Below are 4,855 nucleotides of genomic sequence, written 5' to 3'. Positions count from 1 at the left end.
TTTTGCATTTTCAAGGGGGCTTTGATAAGAACTTCTTTATTTCTGCCGTCTAGATATACAGATTTTATTCCCTTTTCTTCCTTTTTTCCCTGGTGCCAGGGTCAGTGTGAGATTTCCAATTTATAAATCTTCATTAATGGATATGGTTATGGTTATGATTGGTATTTGCATATAAGAAAAGAAAAAAAGTAATGTTAGAAAGAAATTTTTTTTTTTTTTTTTTTTTTTTGAGTTTGTAGTATTTGAATATCACATGATTGCGTATTTGTTTATACCATATTTGAGTACCACATGATGAGGGAAAAAGTATTGTTAGTAATTTGTTTTTAGAAAATTAGTAAAAGATAATTTGTTAGCTATGATGCAAGACACAAGAAATAAAAGTGAACAACATTTTGTTAACATAAATTTAATTTATCCTTTTCCTTTTGATAGGAAAAACATTTTGTTCACATGAATTGCTGAGAGGAGTCATAAATCCTTCTTTAAAAATCTAGGAAAACAATGACTTGTGGTCTGCTTTCATTTCTACTTTGGGCCACGCCATTTAATATTTTTGTTCTGGTCAAACATATCCATTTAATACAATTATGGAAAAGGAAATCTTTTATTTATTTATTATATATAAACGATATTAAAGGAGAAGACCTTCGTTTGGTTCATGAAAAATGAGGCTTGGGAATGAGAAATTAATTGCTTTCTCATGTTTGGTAAGTTCAGACATAGAAAATGATTGCGTTGCACATGGGAAAGTAGGGGGGAAGTGAAACCCTCCTCCCCTTTGGTTTTATTTTCTCTCCTCATGGTAACGTTTGGGAAAATGAACCAACATTAAATATTATTTTTCATTACCATTTTGTCCCCATTAAGAATTTATAATTACAATATATCATTAATGGCATATTTACTAATCCATAATTGGAGTAGGAGAAATTGAATTGAGGAGGAGTTGGATTAACGAAAATTAGATTCCGGATTCCTATTGAAGTTGTTTACTAAACTATATGGATTGAGGGGAGTTAGATTCTGGATTCCTATTGAAGTTGTTTACTAAACCATATGGAATTGGGATAAGAGTGGTGCTAATTACTAAAATGTCTTTGTTGTTGGGTTAAAGTAGATGGAAAATTTTAAAATTTTAAAATTGTGTGAGGATATAATAAGTAAAAAAAATAAATTCATAAATGAGTTAGTTCTCTAGGAATTAGAATACCTCCTCCTACCTAAAAATTGAATTCCTCCAAAATCAGGAATTCAATTCTTAATTTTGTGTGCTTACTTTTCAATTCCTTGATGTGAAGTAAACGTAGGAATGTGGAATTCAATTTTTAATGAGAATTCCAATTCCTGATTGGTAAAAACACCATAAATGCATTTTTTAATTTGATTTAATATGGGTATAATTGGAAAATTATACAAACTTTGTTTTCCATTCATATTCAAAACAAACATGAGAAATGAAATAAAGTAATATCTCTCGATTACTTTCCTAGCATTACCAAACATGGAAAATGACTTCCATTTCCCATTCATTAGAAAATGACATGCAAAATGATTTACTCTCAAATTCATTCTGTGAACCAAACAGGACCCAGATGTATAGGTCAATGCTATTAACCACTCAATTACAAGCCCCTTGCAAGGAAAAGGAAATCATCTTTGAATTCAGGTTATATTGAAAGAGGAGGAATTCAAATATATTTAGCAACTTAAGCTACAGGCCCCAAACCCCAAAAAAATCATTCATGTGCCTAAGATTTACCCTTTTTCTTTCAAAGCAATGAAAAGTACAGACCCTCTAAATTTCTTATGTGCAGTTCAATAGGATTGGCAGGTTCAAATGTGCACGGTCACAAAGTGCATATCTGCCGGCCTCTAATTTACTGTTCAATATGATCAGAATCTCTTTTAGTTAGTGACACTTTTGGTTAAAAAAATAGATACATAAAAAATTGATTAATTACTCATTAATTATCATTATCATTTCAATTTTATCAACCAGGCTGTGTTTATTTTCACACTTCCCATGGCCAAATGATTACCGATTGGCTGATTGTTTGCAAAGATAATCCTTAAAAAATGACTTTGAAATAAAATAATTTCAATCATTAGGTCATAGGCTAGGATGATCAAAGGATCATAAGGGTCGTATTCTACCGAAAAAGAAGATCATTAGGTCGTATTCAACCCAAAAAAAAATATTATTAGGTCGTATTTGACCCAAAAAAATGATCATTACGTTGTATTCGACCAAAACAAAAGGATAGAATGTCTACACTTCTCCAAAGATATGGACACACTCTTGAGATCTTACCTCGATGTCACTCTATTTCTCCATCAGAAGTCTTTGACATTAGTTTCTATTTTGAAGTAGAAATTTTGGACAAAGTGCATCCAAAATTAGGTCCACAAGAATAATATTTTTAACTAGAAAACTAACCCTGCACGAAATCTAGACTGGAAACTTTTCTTTACCAAGATATTGAATATGTGGATAATGTTCTCCCCACACTTACATAGTTTACATTGTCAATGGTTCATATTGAGATTCTAGTGACATATAGCACATGTGGGTGTTGGTAAGATTACATTTTCATACGAAGATGTGTGTGCCCCAACACACCTTTCTTTTGTATCAATATGATACACTTGTCAAGTTTTCGGATTCACTCCACAATACTTTCATCATCTGAACACTTTTTGAAAACAATTTAAAAATGTTTTAATTTTCAGTTTTTGTTGTAAAATGGGTGAAGCCCACATTGCAAACTAACATTCAAGTTCAACACATGCTCTAACATTCAAGTTGAACACAAAATCAAACCACACACCCACCAAATCAAACCACACACCCATCAAACCAAACCACATACCTACCAAACCAAATCACACACCCACCAAACCAAATCACACACCCACCAAACCAAATCACACACCCACCAAACCAAGCCATTTGCTTTGCCTATAAATAGGCATTCTATTTGCTTGTAATGTGAGATGAAATGAGAGAAGATGAAGGGAAGGAAGAAAGAGGGTGAGTGTGTGAAGAGAAAGAGAGCAAAGAGAAATTCTCCTAGAGAGAAAATTAGGTGAGCATACATATTGTAAACACTAGAGTTGTATATTATGTTATGAATGAAAGGTTACTGTTGCTGCTCTCCGAGGACGTAGGCATAGCCGAACCTCGTTAAATGTTGTGTCTCATCTACTTTACGTGCAGCTCAATATTCGCACATATCCCCGTTCATTTTATAACACGTTATCAGCACGAGAAGCTCTCAGGTATAATTTTTGTGTTGCACTATTATCTATACTACTAACCATTATGTTGATGTAAGGAAGAAAAGTAGTGGAGAAGTTGTGGTCTGCTAGAGAGATATACGAGCAAACCAACTGTAAGGATAAGCTCTATGCCTCTTACTTTTTCTATTATTTTATTATTTCTCTATATTTTTAGTGGTGGTTTTTATCCCCACATTTATTTTATTTATTGTATGGTGTAGGTTTATTACCCATACAACAATATCTATTTAAAAGGGTGGTGCGGGTTTATCGTCCACGCCTTTACTTTTATTTAAATGTATGGAGCAAAATTAGTGCCCATACAAGCACGTTTACTTTATCGCAAATTTACTTTTACTTAAAGTATGATGTGGAATTAACCCTCATACTTTATGAATTTACTTTACCGCACATTTAATTTTATTTAAAGTATGATGTGGAATTAACCCTCATACTTTATGAATTTACTTTACCGCACATTTAATTTTATTTAAGGTATGGTGTGGGATTAACGTCCATACAGCAATTTTATTTATGAATTTACTTTACCGCACATTTAATTTTATTTAAAGTATGGTGCGGTTTTATCGTCCATACCAGTAATTTATTTACTAGCAATTTATTTTATGGATTAATTGTGCTGTATGATGAGTTTTTTACAGTATGCAGATCAGGACCAGAAGTTCCTTGATCCTCATCATACAATTACATCAGGACTTGAAGATCCTTGATGATGATATGGATATGAGAGCTGGCAGTCTCTCCGGTACTATACATGTAAACAAGAGATCGGACTTGAAGATCCTTGATCCTTGACATGTAAATAAGGACCTAGAGTTCCTTGATGATGTAACAGTACCGTATTGGTTAAAAGTGCCGTACACATGAATATTAATTGTACTGGCAAATGTACTGCACATATGAATAGATATGTATTCATGACTTGATGAATAGTACTATTCACATGAATAGTGACGTATGCATAAATATTAACCATTTTGGGTAAACCGTCACTATATACAAAAGGGAATCTGCAGTTCCTTAAACTCATGGATGAGCAATTAAATGGGATGCCAGAAGTTCTTCAAAATATGGACAGTTATGTAAGGGCTTGAAGTCCCGAAATATGGACAGAAAATTGTAAAAATGTCCATACCATGAGGATATGTGATTTTGGCCCAAAGTTCAAAATCTAACAGTATTGAGAACCTAAAGTTCCAACAATTAAATGGACAACTCTTGAGGTATTATTGCAAATTGTGGTACACCACATATTTCTTTGGCATAAGAGAATGATGAATTTAATAAAGTTCGATTATGTTATAATCGACACCTCAAGGAAGAAATATATTTTGTGAATTTCGGTTGTTAAAAATACACCGTGGAATGGATAATATCAGTATAAAACTCAAATAATGAATTGAGGCTCCCCACATATTTTGTTATATCTAAGCCCATGGATCAAATATATGAGAGATCCTGAACTTGAAGTTGTGGGTGTATAGTAGTTAATGCTCTTCACTACTATATTGAGATATTATCGTGGCTTTTACTCAATTCATATTTCATGTCC

The sequence above is a fragment of the Prunus dulcis genome, chromosome 4 (genome assembly GCF_902201215.1).
Source record: "Prunus dulcis chromosome 4, ALMONDv2, whole genome shotgun sequence".
In the NCBI taxonomy this organism is placed as follows: domain Eukaryota; kingdom Viridiplantae; phylum Streptophyta; class Magnoliopsida; order Rosales; family Rosaceae; genus Prunus; species Prunus dulcis.
The sequence above is the reverse complement of the archived record's forward strand: the minus strand, read 5'-3'. Positions refer to the sequence as shown.